The sequence below is a fragment of the Dermacentor andersoni genome, chromosome 4 (genome assembly GCF_023375885.2).
Source record: "Dermacentor andersoni chromosome 4, qqDerAnde1_hic_scaffold, whole genome shotgun sequence".
NCBI classification, from domain to species: Eukaryota; Metazoa; Arthropoda; class Arachnida; order Ixodida; family Ixodidae; genus Dermacentor; species Dermacentor andersoni.
Window position 1 is genome coordinate 201,080,810 of NC_092817.1, and position 18,072 is coordinate 201,098,881.

General features: G+C 46.8%; 1 long non-coding RNA gene across 1 annotated transcript; it reads left to right on the forward strand.

Annotated features, from left to right (window-relative positions):
- The first annotated feature begins 1,530 nt into the window (after positions 1-1,530).
- LOC129386718 (uncharacterized) lies at positions 1,531-3,076 on the forward strand. The gene is made up of 2 exons (XR_008614019.1): positions 1,531-1,678; positions 2,963-3,076. It is a non-coding gene; the product is annotated as an uncharacterized lncRNA (long non-coding RNA).
- Positions 3,077-18,072: the final 14,996 nt, after the last annotated feature.

The window sequence follows — 18,072 nt, forward strand, 5'->3', positions numbered from 1 at the left end:
AAATATCTAATACGTAAATTACGATTGTCTCTATATTACGCTCGTAAGATTTTTTTGCAGCCATCAGCGGGAAATGCAAGCGCTGCCACCTCCAAAGCTGAACTGGAGCTGCCGCTAAGTTTCAGAACGCCTAGTTCAAAAGAATGTAGTGAAATTGAATATCTGTAACTTTTCTGATGCTCTAAGCTGAAAAAAAAAACGCGAACATTGGGAGACGCTGCCACTGCTCCACCTCAAAACTGTGGTCTTCGAAGCACTTTTTGACATGTTGCTTTTTCTACGCTATTTTTTTTTTCAGCCCTCGGCCTTGTCATGATACTTTTTCTCTACTAGTCACACAGATTATACACAAAAGTTTCGTCACTAACGAATGCAGAACCGGCGGTTGATGCTATGGGTGCCTTTCTTTTCAAAACTGCGTGGGATTGCTGTAGCGAGATAGCAAAGGGGGCGAGTTGGTTACGATTCATCATACCTTTAGCAACAGCACAAAAGCAACGCGGAATCAAGGAACAAACACTCCGAAGAAACAGCGCCGTGTTGTTGTGTTTCTTCCTTTTGTCCGTGTCGCTTTCGCGCTGACCACAAGTACGAGTAACTGCTGTGTCGATATTAGCACGCGTAGAAGTAGGGCAGCGCGGATTCCGTAAATGCTAGCTTGGGCGTACAACTGAATAACTTATAATTGTGAGTTGGCTGAGTATGAAAGTTGTGTGCGGAGTATGGCCGTATTTGATTACGCGAGCATGCAAGCAGTACGCGTGTTTCACTTTGGCCGAAGTTCCGCTGCAAGCCAGCCATCGCCACATTTTGTCGCCTTTATTCCTTACGCTACGAGGAAATATGGTTCCACCTATTCAAGATAAGGCCTGACATTCTCAAGAACACGCCACTGGGCGCCATAAGAAGCGTGTATGTGTGTGGCGATTCCGAATTTCTGATCTGTGGGTGTCACAGCTATCGCGGCTGCACGCACACCGTACGCCATGATGTGCGCTGATTGGCTCGTGTCCGCCGGCAAAAGTTCGCGCATACTTCGTCTAAAATCTCTGCATATACTTTAAAAAAACAAGGCAGCGCACCAAGACACTTAAACTCAATAATTTGTGTTTAAATACCAGCCTTCCTTCCAGCTACGACTTTTTTTTTTTAATCTCGAAGGCCGTGCTTTTCCAAAATGCACGCCCTAAAATTAAATGTAGATCTCGGAGGCTAAATTCACTTGTTAACCGTAGTGCGGCGCTGCCGCAGTGTGACGGTTGACAGTGAGCTAAGCCACGTTGTGTTGCTGTGAGCGGTGAGAGTGCTCGTTGCAGTTACACGGTAATTTAATCATATTTTCGAAGTGCCTAAGCAAACTGTGATCCGTACTGTGTGCATTAACCATCAGGAAACCTCTGGAGTCGTGTAACGCCATTAGTTCGCCTTAGGTTTCCTGTGATACGCCAGTGTCTTATGTCTACTACAGCGCCCGTCCGAGCTGCCTTTGTTCTCGCCTGTCCGCGTTCGCTCGTGGAATACCAGGTACTGTGGCTTCGAATTATGGTGCGTGGAAGAATTTGTTGAAAGTTGTGCTTTCGTGCGCTGGTGTTCATCGGCAATTCGACAGTGTACGCGCCGGAAAGAGCGTCGTCGTGTGGTGCCTGCGAGACGAAGCCGTTTGCCGACCACATTGAAGGTAAGCAGGTCTGACGCTTGCGCGCATTCTCGCAGCTTTTGGTTCATGTAGTAAGCTTTGTGGAACGACAACAGAAGACTTTCTGAGCGTACGTTGACCATGTTGCTGTGCACATTTAGCAAAGCGTTTCACGAGGGGAGTTTCCGTGAAATGTATTATTTCTTACCGCTTACTTGCTTTATGGAGTGATGTGCTACCACCGCTGATTGTTAGGATTTAATGGGCAAATATTTACGTAAACGCTGAAAGTTACCGTTTTTTCGGTAGTTTCCCGGCAAGAAATTCTTCCGTAGATATGAATTTCCGCAAGTTACGTGTGTAATGCATGTCGATGTGTCACGGGCATCGCGAGTTGGCACGCGACTGCGATGTTTGACACTTGAACAGATATTAGATTGTGTGAAGATTACTTTATTGATAGTGTTCAGTTTGAAGTCCAGCTTCGCGAGAACTTGTCTGCATTGTTTGTGTTCTTTGACGTGCTCGCGTATTTGTCTTTTATATTGTAGGGCAAATATAGACAGACATTACAACAGCGAAATTTCTTTTTATTCGAGGCATGTCAATCAGACGCTCGTTTTTATTAATATTTTCATCCGAAGAACAGCATGTCAGTTCCTGCAATTGTTAAAGAGAGTGGCTTGTAGCACTGCCTAACAAGGGATGCGATTTTCTTGCGATGCTTTGCGCTCGATGTTTGCCACTCTTATAACCCACCTTCCACTGCTGGCTGTTCTAGTTAATAACGATAGCGGAATGTCCGTGAGATAAATGAGCAAAAGGAGTAGCATCGGAAAAGGGATCGCTAAATAAGCGCGGCCTAGGTTTTAGACCATTCATAATCGATTGTTCGTTTGATTTACTAGATAGTTAAGTTTTGGTGATATTTCCCAGGTAGTCTGATGTTTGCTGCTGGTTTTATTCCCGCCTTAATTTTACCATATAACAGTGTAACCTCTTGAGATATAACTACGAGACATCTGTACAAGCAAGCACACAAAGGTTTATTGGCCAGTTGCCCACTTCTAAAGGTCATGTACTACTTAGCAGCTGCTGCAATAATGTTTAAAAAAAATTGTGAGCAGTTTAATACCTGAGTCGACTGGCAGCTCAGTCTGTTTCAAACAACAATTAGTTAAAAGCTTCTGTGTTGCCCTGATGTTTTTATGAGCTGTTTTTGACTGCTCCGCGTTTCTTAGCTGTATGCATACAGGCCAGGCTGTTCTTGCTTATATGAATATTTTTCAATAAGTGAAAAAGATTGGCTTTTGTTTTGTTTTTCAGGTGCCTTGTGAGCTCTCACCCAAGCACCACATTCCAGAGGTCTGCTGTGAGCAGACGTGGCAAATTGAAGTAACATCCAGATAGTCCAATAAACTGTTCGTAGTTTCAGACACACCTTTGCAAAGTATAGTCAAAACTTTCTTTTAGAAGTGCAAGCACTGATCTAACCTGATCTTTCTATCCAAACATTACATTTTATATTAGTAACAAAGACATAACTACAACAGCAGCACTGCAGTGAGGAACGTACAGTGGTACTCCAAGTGTTATACTGAAATAATCCATGAAGTCTAATTAGTTTGTAATTTTAGAACAAATTGGCATGAATTTCTGTGCCATAGCAGAGTTCCAATCCGTGCGCTGCATCATGTAGGGAATAGTAACCTTACAATGAAAACCAATGCAAAACTTTTTAACTCAGGAAAAGTTTATAAATATAAAATGTGTACACGGAACTCTTCATCTAAGCATGTCTACGTAAAATACAGCATTTAATCACTGCGGCCATATAAAGGATGCATAAAGGTAGGACACACGAAGGAAACGTAAAAGCAGTGGCCAAATTTCAACATGGAGGAAACATAAAGTACAATAACGTAAGGGATATATAAAGGGAGGACACATGAAGGAAACATAAAAGCAGTGGCCAAATTTCAACATGGAGGAAACAAAGTACGGTAACATAAGGGATTCATAAAGGGAGGACATATGAAGGAAACATAAAAGCAGTGGCCAAATTTCAACATGGTGGAAACATAGAGGACATTTCCTCATGTGAACTGCAGGAAACATACAGTAAACATAAAGGACATAACCATTTTCATAAGGGCGGTGTCACACGCATGCAGCGAAACCTAAACACATCTCACTCGATGGACGTGCACACTGGCTGTCAAAACGCTGGAGCAAGGAAGAGCGGCAGCAGCGAGAAAATCGGCCTTCATGCTGCCTCTCGCTTCAACGCAAACTAAGCGACGAGAATACAGCGCACACGAAGCCCCCGGCCCACCTACACTTTGCACTCATCGCAGACACTTTTCAAGCCGCCCGCGGCGCAGCTGCATCGCGGGTCCCTCATAAATCTTGCAAGAAGCATTGCTGTAGGGCGATTCATAAGGCGAAGTTCAAATTCAATTCAATGCCCTCCAGTCCCTCATAAAAAAAAAAAAAAAAAAAAACGAGAAACCGGAAAAGGTTTCGAAACCAACACCTCCGTCCGAAAATCAAATTGGCATGCATGATGGCACCTCAGCTCTATAATCACTGCAAGCGTTTGACTTATGGCTTTCAACAATTATTTCACTGCCGCATTCACAGAGGAAAGCGAGTTAACTATTTCAAATACAGAAAATGCAAATTGCAGAAATAAGAGCCCTATTTAACTATGTGCAGCTGACATGACATCCGTAATAAATAATCTTAAAATTTAATCTTGCTGGTGGTGTAGACGGCATGAACACAAAAGTTTTAAGCATAATGCGTCTAATTCGAGTGTCATCAAGTCTCACATATTTCAACAGTCATTGTCAATTGGTGAACTGCCTGAGAGCTGGAAAATTGATCAAATTGTCTCCACAGTGAAATCCGATGATAAGAATAGCGTAAGCTTTTTGCTCCTAATTTTGAAACGTGTCTCGCGCAAGATTCTTGAACACAATATTGCGTCCGCCAATTTCGCAGCATTTACGTAAAACCTTTTATTTTTCGTCCCAGCAAGCACGGATTCAGAAAAGATCTATCCTACGAAACAATACTTCAACTAATTGATCGTTAATTGGAGACATGGGCAATGATTTGCCGATAAACGGTTTCTTTTTGGATTTCCTGATAGCCTTTCATTGTGCAAAGCATCTCCAGTTAATTGCCATCACTAAATTTAGATTGCATAAGCATCGGGTTGACCGGGTTTCTTAGTGTTGCTCTGATTGGCTGATGTTCTTGAACAACGACAAATGCAAATTGCTGATCTTCAGTAGTCAAAGCTTAGGCTTGACCTATGTATGCGCACTTGATAACCAGCCTCTAGAGCGGTTGTGTTTTAAATATTTATGCTTGTGCTCAACACCTAATATTTGATCTTTGTGGGTCGCGTTACAGAAACAATTACAGCGAGGGCATCCAGTACTCTCGTTTTTTGGAAGCAAAATATTCGCAAAATAAATCTTTTCTTATCACCAATCTGGCTTATCACATACTCGTCCAATCTCAGCTTCAATATGCATCACCCACTTGGTCGCCTCATCAGCAATATCTCGCCAATAGTCCCGAAGCTGCACAGAACCACCCTGCGCGATTCATCGTTAGGTATAACAACTGAATTTCAGGTGTGTTTTATGTCAAGTCATCGCTATCGCATTTTTCTTCAGAATCCCAAACAACTGTAGGGCGCTTTGTTGCATAAAATAATCTACACTCAATGTCCCAACAATGCAAAACATTTCCCCGCCTTCACAATCAAGGTAGCCTCAAGCGCCTTTCTGGCCGCATAAAATCGTAGTATAATAGCCTCGCCACGTGCCATAGCCCTCTGGAATGACCTTCTGCACATCGCTGACTTTGACGCCTTCGGGAAGAAATTAGCAACCCTGTTTCGTCAGTTACATCCAATTGTACCTACTAGAAACGCAACTGCTTGTTGTCGCGGGCGCACACATTATGAGTGCACTTACTGTGCCTCCTGCTCCCATGTCACTTGATGCCGTTTGTTTATTGTTGCTTACACGCAGTCCTGTACTTATTAGTAATGCTCACCTTACTATGGATGCAAAACTTCCGGAAATATAGAGCAGGTGCGAAAACGCTTCGTTCCGTGTTTTTTTCTGAGTACTTCTGAAATATTGAGAAGAAATGGAAACTCCAGCACACATTATTATACACGCGCTATTTACGTAGAGAACGCGAAGACAATGAAATGAACACCTCGCTCCCATCAATGACAGAGTATTAATCTCATAACTTAAATAAAGCTTTAAGTGAGAATTTCTCGCTGGACTCACTTGCATTCGAATCAATCGCGGCTGCCTCCACATTCATATTTGATTGTAGGCAGACGAGGTCTCAAACTCCTTTACCTGTGAACATGCTGCGAAGCTTATAAACATTCCCGCACAAAATCCAGGCGTCAGTGTCTGTTTAGCGCATAGGCCTTTCCACCAAGTTTACGGTTTCCCGTGGTTCGCGGAGTCCAAGACGCCAGTCCTGGACTAAAACACAGAGAGCGTCCGGTATTCCGGTATGTCTGAAAGCCACGCTACGTTTACAAAGCAAAGCTGAAAGCATGTAATGAACACACTAGAAAACTGTGCTGCTGCTTTCTTGTCGTCTTCGTCGTCGCTTATATCATTGTATGCGGCACGGCATAGAATGGCAAGTAAAGCTGTATATGGAAGTATTAACCGCTGTTTCCACTTTCTCTGGGTTGACAAAAAAGAAAAAAAAAATCTTTTCCTCCAAATCTTGCTGGTTTTCTTTGTCTCGGCCCTTACAACTTTATGCCTTGCCTCACTGATGTTATATATGTGCGAGTAACGTGCTGTATTCTAATGTAAGGGCTCTTATTTTAGTTTTCTGTTGACAAAACTTTGCGAAACGCCAACTATTGCATAATTATAGCAGTTACACATGCTGTGCTTACGGTCCTAGTATGTACATTCCATATTGCGTTATATATATAGAAAAGAATTTTTTTACCTACCTAACTCAGTCACGCAATGCCCCGTTGTAAGGAACCTGTTGGGTAATTGCAAAATAAATAAATAAATAAATAAAAAGCAGGAACAGACGCCGCCAAATTACGACAGATAGTATGTTGTCAGCGAAGGCGATCGGCCAATTTCAATGCTTCTTTCAAACTGTTCTTGAAAAGCAGTACCACGGTTTCAGCAAACCATGAATTGCCGCACAAGGATTAAAGCGAAGGTCTCACACATGGGCATGTATGTGCAGGCAATACCAATAGTACCAGCCATCGTCTGACGAGGCAAAGCTTGCATCCAAGTCAGTCACTACCACACACGAATTCGTGTTCCGCTACAAGGATCCGCATCTGGGGCGCCAACGGCGATCGTTGTTCGGAGCGCGCGTTCGGTTACGCCGCGCGCGATTGGCCAACGCCGCGCCGAGTTGGCGCGGTCTACGTTGGTCACTACACTTTGTAAGGAAAATAGATGTGAAGACCCCCGGCTTTAGTGGAGGCAAAATTACGTCTAGAGACCTGTACGGATCCGTTGTTCACGATGAAACGCTGACTAAACCAAAGTTCCTTTAGCGGCCTCGAGGCGCACGACGTAGTATTCGAGGTTCGATGCATAAACCGCGTGCACTCCCGAACACAGCGTTGTGTGCATAAAGGCTGATGAAAAACTTTTTTTGACCCGGCCTTCCAATGTGAACAAGGAATCCGTGCGGGTCTCGCGACGTCATTTTGTCTCGAATATGGTCTGCGATATCCTCCACTCGTTACAATGACTCCTGACAATATTCCATCTAACTTTAGGCTAAATATCTAAGAGCGAAATCTAAAAGCATGCAATGCACACTGGTAACGCTCTGCACAACATTGAAGAAGAGGAGCACGAGCACGGGGCGAAGAAGTCGGCACTGCAGTGACTTGCTTGCTGTTCACGCTCTCTGTGAATTCAGTACATACTGTAAATAAATTGTCCGTCTTTCTTCTTCCATCCGCAACAATTTTGGTGGATGAGCTATGTACTGCAATGCAGGACGGAGCTTGGAAGTGGACGTAGCCTGGCTTCCAGAAGCATGACACCGACGGAGCCGGTGCAGGGACTGTCCCTATGCCGACGGAAGCAACCGCTATCAGGCCCTCGAGCATCATGCTGCTCTGCCGCGCGACCCAAGAATGTTTAGCGGAACTGACAATCTTAATGTTGATGACTGGCTTCAAATATACGCACGCGCAAGCGTCCTTAACAAGTCGGATAAGACCGCTAGGCTCGAAAACACAATTTTCTACTTCAAAGGGACGGCAAGAGTCCAGTTTTGAAACCGCGAAGAGCATCTGACGAATGGAAGCAATGCAAGCATAACCTCCACGAGTTGTTGAGCAAGCCTGCTGGCCGTTTGCGAGCTGCGAAAAATAAATTTTGGTGCCGCGTCCGGACGTCGACCGAATCATGCGTAACTAACATGGAGGATGTTCTCGTCCTTTTCATCAAGGTCGATGAGCGGATGTCAGAAGAAGGCAAAGTGAATGACGTGCTGAAAGGCGTCGCGGACGACGCTTTCAACCTTCTAACGTACTAGAACTTTTGCACCATCGCTGATGTCATTAAATAATGTCGGCCCTCCAAAGAATCAAAACGCCGTCTCATCGCACCCCTGTTTACGCGGCTTCCAAATACCGCTGCTACTTCGTCGTACAAATACCTTCACTATGTATACGCCACACTGGAACGTCTGTGAGCCTGGTTCGCATTGTTCGCCGAGAAATCGAAGCCACGCCATCGGTTAGATTTCACACCTATTCTATCAATTCTGGACCGACAAATTCTCTTGTGGAATCTGTCGCGCGCAAAGAGCCGTCGGACGTTGGAATTAAGTGTAACCCGCCGTGGTTGCTCAGTGGCTATGGTGTTCGGCTGCTGAGCACGAGTTCGCGGGATCGAATCCGGGCCACGGCGGCCGCATTTTGATGGCGGCGAAATGCGAAAACATCCGTGTACTTAGATTTAGGTGCACGTTAAAGAACCCCAGGTGGTCAAAATTTCCGGAGTCCTCCACTACGGCGTACCTCATAATCATAAAGTGGTTTTGGCACGTAAAACCCCATAATTTAAATTTTTTTTTGGAATTAAGTGTGTCTATTCCGTCGAGCGATCGAGCACCTACGCTTTTCTTACGATCCCCTCTTCGCGACGCTAGAACCCTCTAAGAAAAATCCCGGGCAAAACGGCAGTAACAGGGCAGTTAGTCCTAAAAAGGGCACTTTCGTCCCTCAAGGGGCTACCTGCGGGAATGTGTGTGCTAATTTCGGAGAGTAAGTGTTTAGCCCCTAGTCGCCAAGCGAACAACGGGAGGACGAACGACAACAGTTACTCCCCACGCGCTCCGCTGTTTTCGTCCGTGTTGTGGAGTGATGCGGCGAAAACGGTATTGCCTATAAGTCGTGAATAGTTTGAATTTGGCGCATTTTCTATTGAACCACATGCAAAGCAGCACTTTCGCTCTTAGTGAGAAAGTTGCTTGAAATTCAAAAGCTGCACTTGAAGAGCCACTTTCTTCGTGCGCACACCATAAGTGAGCGATACAAATTAAATGAGCAAGTCATTGATGGACTGCTGGATTTTCTTGTTCAATAGTACCAAAGTTTCTTCCGTTCCAAGGAGACTATGAACTTAACTGAAGCGATGTGAAGCTCCAATGGGACACGCTAAGCTACAGAGTAATTGGCCTTCTGTCGTCTTGGGTGCCCCGTTTGAGCTCGCTACACCTATACGTCGCGTAGTGCCTCAGCTTAAGTCACCCTCAGGATACTAGGGTAGATTTCGCAGTCGCTTATGGTTGCAAGTACACTCAACGATAGACTCTCCCCGCATAGCATACACAAAATGCCGAGTCGGTTTTATATTGCCGCACCTGCGTTCTGATGCTTAACCCTGTCTTAATATACTGTCTTGTCAACAGACCTTCCGTGGTGAAATCACCTGTTCCAGACGCTTTCTTGCTTCTTCATCCAGCTTTGGCACTAACGACAGAAATTCCGCTTTAAAGCCTCCTATAACGGTACGCGGTTGACCGAGCAATTCCTTAAAATGATCAGCGACGACGCGTTTGATTACACTGTGGTCAGCCGAAACGTCATTCCCGCTTTTATTTGCCGTATTTTCTTATTGCAAGCGTATCCTTTTTCGTCGGATAGCGCACGTTTTATGGGTGTTTCACCGGCCCACAGCTTCTCAGCCCGTGCACGAATAACCGCCACTCTGTAGTTCTCTGCATCAATTCTTTCCAACTGAATTTTCATGCTTCTTAATTCGTTGATGTAAGTACCTGGACAGGAGCATTCTATATCCCTAAAAAATCAAGTTGCTCACAAAGCACTGTTTCGTTTTGTTTGTCTTCATACCGCAATGTGCTGCTTCTTTCGATGGCTTTCATTTTTACTACTTGCTTAAAATCTTCCCACTCTAAACCGACACTCACAGATTGCACTGCGAGAAGCTTCTTTAGCTTTTCATCTATATCCTTAACGAAACCCTGATCCTCCATCAATTTCGCATTAAGCGTCCAAAGATCCCACTTGAAGTACTTTTTTTTTTTACCAAAGGTTGCAATAACTAGACAGTGGTCACTGAAAGACACTGGCTTAATCTCGTACGATGTGCATAGCGGCACAAGTTCAAGCGACACGTACAGCCTGTCCAATCGTGCATGGCTATCGCCTTGAAAATGTGTGAATTGCGGACGCGTACTATTTGTGACAACACTTCCGATATCTTCTAAGTTGTGGTCGTCAACTACAACACTCAAGACCTCCGCACTCTTATCCCGCACTGGCAAACCTTTCACATGGTCTATCGAACGACAAACAGAATTTAAATCACCCAACAAAACTAGTACTTTTTTTCTGTATGTCAAAGCCGGCAATAACGAAAAGAAAAAACCTGCCGTAGTGAAGTGGTTAGGGTGCCTGACTTGTGAGAGAGAGGGCGCGAGTTCGAATCCTTCTTTCGGGCCCCTTTTTTTTCAGCTCGATAATTTATCATGATGGTTTAAATGCCCAATTTCACTAATTCCACATTTGCGGAGCATCGGAACGAATGTCCGTTACTTCCTTGAGGATCATCGGGAAAATGGCAACTGTTAGTCTTCGAAGGAGCAACCGCATGGGGAGTAACAGTTTATCCCCTCGCCTTTGCACGCTAAGGGGAGGAATCATTGTGGCAGATCGGTTCCTGCCCTAATGTAGTAGCCTCAATAGCCCATTTCCTCCTTTTCTTTTTAGAGTCTACTCCTGTCTGCCTTCTCGCAACTCAGCGGAATGACGAGAATCCGATGAGAGGCCGATTTTGTTTCAACTGCCAATGTGTTGGCCACATTTTCGGTGACTGCTGAAATACCTGGCCGTCGTGTAAATACCAGTCTGCGTTCCAACCTATACCACTGCTCAGGAGATACTCACCCACCACCGGTAGATTCCTGAGAGCCATGAAACTACATTCAGACGTGCTCATCTACATGACAGAGTCATTGGCCCTTACCACGACATCCCCTGGACCGCTCACCCACTATTCAGCGCTCTCCGTCCCCCTCTCCCGGTTATCCACTGGAAACAGGTGATTGAAGCTCCGAGGAGTGACGCTGCCATAACGACCCGGACTGCAATTCCTCAACTCACCTCACTGACGGATAGGATTTTGCTTGTTGAGTAAGTAAGTGGTGTCCCTGTTACTACTCTGATAATAGAGGCGCGCAGATCTCTGCGATGATCAATACGCTTCGAAGCAAACATGGATCTTTTGGGAAATATCTGCAAAGATTTCGCAGCTACCGTAGGTCTTCACAAGAAAAGTGGAAAGTTACATATCAAATAGGCGTCAGGCAAAGAGACACAATCCCTCCAATGCTATTCACTGCTTCCTTAAAGGCATTCAAACTATCAAATTGCTAAGGCTTAGGAATGAGTATTAATGGTGAATATCTCAGCAACCTTCGGTTTGCAGATGGCATTATCCGGTTCACCAACATTGTGGATGAATTACAACAAGTAATTGAGGACCTTAACAGAGAAAATGTAAGAGTGGGGTTGAAGATTAATATGCAGATGACAAAGTTAATGTTCAATCGCCTAGCAAAGGAACAAGAGTTTAGGATCGCCAGTCCGCTTCTAGAGTCTGTACAGCAGTGCATTTTTCTAGGTCAATTTATAACAGGGGACCCTGACCATGAGAAGGAAATTTGCAGAATAATAAAAATGGGTTGCAGTGCGTATGGCAGGCATTACCAAATAATGACTAGGAGCTTACCATTGTCGTTGAAAATATTACAATCGTTGCATTCTATACGTGTATGGGGCAGAAACATCTAAGTTTACAGAGAAGCTCAACAACAAGTTAAGGACTGCACAAAGAGCGATGCAACGAATAATGTTAGGCGTAACGTTAAGAGACAGCAACAGAGCGCGTGGATCAGAGATCAAACAAGTATAGGCGGTATTCTAGTTGACATTAAGAGAAAGAAATGGAGCTGGGCAGACCATGTAATCCGTAGGGTAGACAACGAGTGGACCGTTAGGATGAGGAGCAACAGAACGAAGGAAAGGTAGGGAGGTCAACCAGACGCAAGCCCGGTTTGCTACCCTACACGGGTGAAGGGGTTTAAGGGAAGAAAAGGAAGCAGAGGGAAAGAGAAGGCACTATCAGTGTGAATACGTGAGGTTGTTTTTACTTTTACGCCTATAATTGGTCGCTGAGGCCAGTTGGTTTCATGAAAGAACAGTGTCCGCGTCGCTTTGTAAGCTAGCGACGTGTAGGGCCGTGGTCCGGTAATCTTATTCTCTGAAAATGGTCTGCTATTTAATCGGTTTGACACCCTCCGAAGAACGTCAAGTTCGATTTTATAGAGATTACAAAAGCACAACAGGTTCTCGATTGTCTCAAAACAGTTGCTTGAGTCACAGATCGGTCTATCGGACACTCCAATAAGGAATGAGTAGGCTTTCGTAAAAGCCACCCCCAACCATAGGCAGCACAGTAAAGTTGCATCACGTAGGGAGAAGTTCGATGGTATCTACAACTTTAATCTAGGATCCAGCCGGTGGAGACGCGAGTTGGAGAAAATTAGGGTGTTCCACGAAGTTTCAGTCTTGGTTTGAGCAAGTGAACGAAGACCCCTCGCAGCGTCTGTCCTTGATAAGGGCATAGGGTATAGGAAGTGTTAGCGTTTCTTCCTGTATGACCGCGTAGCGGCATCAGCAAGGTCATTTCCGACGATGCCACAGTGCCCCGGAAGCAATTGGAAGAAGATATCATGTCCGTTTATGAGGGCTTGATGGAGAACCTCTCTGGTCTCAGACACCAGTTGTTCATAGGTGTTGTGTCGTAAGGCTGACTGCAGACTCCGAAGGGCTGCGTTGGAGTCACAAAAAAACAACCCACTTTCGAGGTTTGGCTTGCGCGATGTAATTAACAGCGGCACGTAGAGCGGCAAGTTCTTTTGCCGTAGAGATGCCGTTATATGGGAACTTTGAATGTAATAGTGACTTGCAAGCTCGGGATGAAAACAGCACCCGTGGAACTAGTGGCAGAGACAGATACATCAGTTTAAATGTGCGTCCTTTGTTTATGTGCCTCGTTCTGCAATGACAGTGTGAACTGACATTATAGAATGACAGGTAACAGGGGTCTTACTGTTGGCGTAAAACCAGACGGAAGGTTGATGTATCGCAACAAGTTTGGACAATGTGGCTTGAGGTCTTTGTGCTGTCAGAGCAGCAATATAACGACTGGGGGTATGCGAAGCAGATGCCGAGTTTGTGCTCTAAGGTTGTCAATCGTTGTCAGCCGGAAAACTAGGCACTGCAGCTTCTGGAGGAGAAGCTGCGTTGTCGACCCTGCCCTCAAATCCTCTGCTCACGTTACCTACTAACCGAAACCTTCTTGACGTTGACGTTGACGGTTATCCTGTCACGGCACTCATCGATACAGGAGCACATCTTTCTATCATTAGTGCTGCCTTCCGACGACGACTGAACAAGCTCCTCACCCCAGCGTCGGCACGCGTCGTCCGCGTTGCGGATGGCGGTACTGTGCCTATCATCGGTATGTGTACGGCACGTGTCAGCATTGCCGGCCGCCACACTCCTGTGCTCTTCACCGTAATTGCTCATTGCCCCCACGACCTTATTCTCGGCCTCGATTTTCTCTCCGCCCATTCTTCCCTAATTGACTGCTCTTCTAGTACCCTTCGCCTCGAGTTGCCAATGCTCGCAGAACCTTCTGACGCACCCCACTGCCGCTTACACTTCACCGGCTTTCTTCGCCTGCCGCCAAAGACCTTAGCCTACATTGAACTATTGTCTTTCCCACCAGTTCCTGATGGCCTATACCAATTTAAAGTAATGCCGTTTGGATTATGCAACGCCCCTGCCACCTTTGAGCGTATGATGGACTCCTTGCTCCAAGGTTTCAAATGGTCCACATGCCTCTGCTACCTCGACGACGTCATCGTCTTCTCGCCAACGTTCGACACTCACCTTGAGCGTCTCACAACTATACTTGATGTATTTCGAAAGGCGAAGCTGCAACTTAACTCATCCAAATGTCGTTTTGGCCACCGACAAATTACTCTTCTGGGCCATCTAGTTGACGCTTCCAGAGTACAGCCTGACCCCGACAAGACTCGCGCTGTCCGAGAGTTTCCGGTTCCGAAGACAGCCGCAGACGTTCGAAGTTTTGTAGGGCTGTGCTCGTACTTTCGTCGTTTTGTTCCAGATTTTGCGACAATTGCTAGGCCCCTAACTAATCTTTTGAAGAAAGGCGTACAATTCTCGTGGGGTACTGCCGAAGCCGCCGCCTTCTCTCGTCTCGTCACTCTTCTAACCTCACGACCCATTCTCGCCCACTTCGACCCTGATGCCCCTACAGAATTACGTACAGATGCCAGCGGTCATGGCGTAGGTGCCGTCTTAGCCCTGCGTCAGCGTGGCAAGGATCGCGTTCTTGCTTATGCGAGCCGCCTCCTAGCATCATCGGAGCGCAACTATTCCATTACGGAACGCGAATGCCTTGCTGTTGTCTGGGCGGTTGCAAAGTTCCGTCCTTACCTTTACGGTCGCCCTTTTTCCGTAGTCACTGACCATCATGCTCGTTGCTGGCTCTCATCGCTAAAAGATCCTACAAGCCGGCTTGGTCGATAGGCTTTGAGGCTACAGGAATTCTCATATTCCGTGGTGTACAAGTCTGGCCGCCTGCACCAAGAGGCTGACAGTTTGTCGCGTTACTCTGTTGACGACTCTGACTCCTCCAATATTGCCAGTGCTTCTTGCGTATTCTCGGTATCCCAGCTGCTTCATTTCGCCGACGAGCAACACCGTGACGCCTACATCAGAGCACTCATCGACCGTTTTGAACACTCTCCCGCCGATGCTACTCTACGCCTCTTCGTCCTCCGCGACGGTACTCTGTACCGTCGTAACCTTCATCCAGACGGCTCTGAGTTCCTGCTTGTAGTACCTAAACACCTCCGCTCCACCGTTCTAGAAGAGCTTCACGACGCACCAACGGCAGGACACCTCGGCGTATCTCGAACCTATGACCGTGTACGTCGCCGTTTTTTCTGGCCGGGCCTTGCCCGTTCCGTACGACGTTACGTCGCCGCTTGTGAACTTTGCCAACGACGCAAGAAGCCTTCCCAGTTCCCCGCTGGTTACCTGCAGCCGCTCGACATCCCTGCCGAGCCCTTCCATCGTGTCGGCTTGGACCTTCTAGGCCCACTTCCGGAATCTACATCAGGAAACAAGTGGGTTGCAGTCGCGGTGGACTACGCGACCCGCTACGTCGTAACCCGTGCTCTTCCGACCAGTTGTGCAACTGATGTTGCGCACTTCCTGCTACATGATATCATATTGATGCATGGTGCTCCGCGTCAATTGCTTACTGACCGCGGCTGCACCTTTTTGGCCAAAGCCATGGACGACATCATGCGTGCCTGCTCAATACAGCATAAATTTACCACCTCCTACCACCCCCAAACGAACGGCCTCACTGAGCGTTTGAACCGCACCCTTACAGACATGCTATCCAAATACGTTTCAGACGACCACCGTGACTGGGACCTGGCTCTACCTTACATTACCTTTGCATATAACTCTTCCCGTCTCGAAACTGCTGGCTTTTCCCCGTTTTACCTCCTGTATGGCCGCGAACCGACGCTACCACTGGACGCTGTGCTTCCGTCCGCCACAGCTTCAACTAGCGTTTATTCCCGTGATGCACTCGCCCATGCTGACCATGCTCGCCAACTTGCGCGCACTCGTCTACAAGTGCCTCAAGACAAGCAGAAACAACGCTGCGACCTCCGTCACCGTGATGTCCATTTTGTGCCCGGAGCCCTCGTGTTGCTTTGGTCACCATCGCGTAAAGTCGGCCTTTGTGAAAAACTGCTTTTCTGTTACACAGGCCCATATCGCGTGATACGCAAAGTGACCGATGTCACCTATGAAATCGTTCTAGCCACGCCCACGACGTCCTCCGCTGTGACAACCAGTGACATTATCCACGTTGCCCGACTCAAGCCCTGCAACTCTACATGTCCCTTGGATATTTAACAGCACCGTGACGGTGCTTTTGCCGCCGGGGGGGTAATATTACGATATGATTCCGCGAGAGACGAGCCGCCGCGAGAACGACGAAGAAGTTGGTCGGTGCACTCGGCACGAGCGAGTATCAGCCTGGCTGCCTGGCTCCAGTGTAAATAGCGTGTAAATAGCATCTCTCGTCTGTGTCTTTCCACACTTAACAATATGTTGGAACTAAGTAGTCTCCACCAATCATGATTGTTCCGTGAGTCGAGGCGCGTCGTGGTCGTCCAAGACATGCCCGTAGAGCCTGGCTTTGCACACTTTTTAGGCTACAAATGTTTGTTTTACATGTGTTGACCAAAACCGTAAAGGTGTACCGTAAAAAGCCCAGAAACGGTGCTCTGTAAAGCTGCAGCATGGGCCGCACCGACGTGCCCCAGGTGTTTCCGCATAGGAACGTCATTATATGTACAATCGAAATTAGTCTTCGCTTCAGGTAGATGCAGTGGGGGTTCCATGAAAGGTCCCTGTCAATAATCCCACCTAAGAAGCCGTGAGACTTCTGGTATTTGGTAGCCTGGTCATTGAGAGAAACAGGGCACTCTGCCATGGATTTGCGCGTAAACGCGATTAACGCGCAATTTTTGATGGACACACTAAGGCCTTGATTGCGGAGATACGAAAAAGTTAGGGTGGCTGTGCGCTCAATTCTTGCGCGTTTGAAGACGAGTCACCGCAGAAGACCCAAAAACAAATATCATCAGCGCACATTGCCAGGTGAGTTGCCTTAGGTAATATTTCAGGAAGGCCAACCATAGTTAGGTTAAAGGGAATATGGCTCAATATGCCGCCCCGTGGGACGCCACCATGTGTGAAATAGTTGGCAGTCAGGCAGTCTTCGGTCAGCCCAAAGAGCGACCTTCTGGTCAAATAGTTCCGGATCCACTGAAACATTCAGCTACCGATTCCAGTAGCCTCCAATGACTGGAGGATCGCTTATTGTATAACATTATCGTACGCCCCTTTCATGTCAAGAAAGAGCGCCACTGATATGCTCTTGAGGTACTTTTGTCGTTGTATGAATGTTGTGTGGTCAATAACATACACGGTCTACTCAAGACCTGCCTCTCGGAAAACCTGTCATTGAGTCAGGTACACATTGCGGCGTTCAAGGCACCATTCTAGGCGTGCAAAAATCAGCCTTTTCATTACTTTCGTTATGGAGCTTGCCAGAAAATTAAATTAAGATTTATGGGCTTTTACGTGCCAAAACCACTTTCTGGTTATGAGGCACGCCTAATGGAGGACTCCGGCAACTACGACCACCTGGGGTTTTTGACGTGCGCCTGAATCTAAGCACACGGATGTTTTCACATTTCGCCCCCATGGAAATGCTGCCGCCGTGGCCGGGATTCGATTATGCGATCTCGTTCCGAGCAGCCCTACACCATAGCCACTGAGCAACCACGGCGAGTTGCAGCTTGCCAGGGCAATAGGCGGTATGACGTCAGGTCGAAAGGCGACTCTCCTCGTTTGAGTAGCGGTACGAGCCCACTAATCTTCCATTGATGAAGAAGAACGTCTTAATGCCTTGAGCTGTTGTCATGCAACAGCTCTTGCCTGGCCTCTTGTCTAAGATAGACATAGGTGACGCCGTCGGACCCTGGTGAAGATGAGTGTCGAGAAGTCGAGAAGCAGCCAAAGAGGCGTCCAGTTCATCCATAGTAAATGAAAGTTCAATTTCTTGGATGCCAGTCACAGGGACGACACTCACGTCTTCGCCATTGGGCTTGGTACTCGCGCCAGCAATGCGCGCGCAAAAATCATTCACCACCTCAAGTTGCATCTG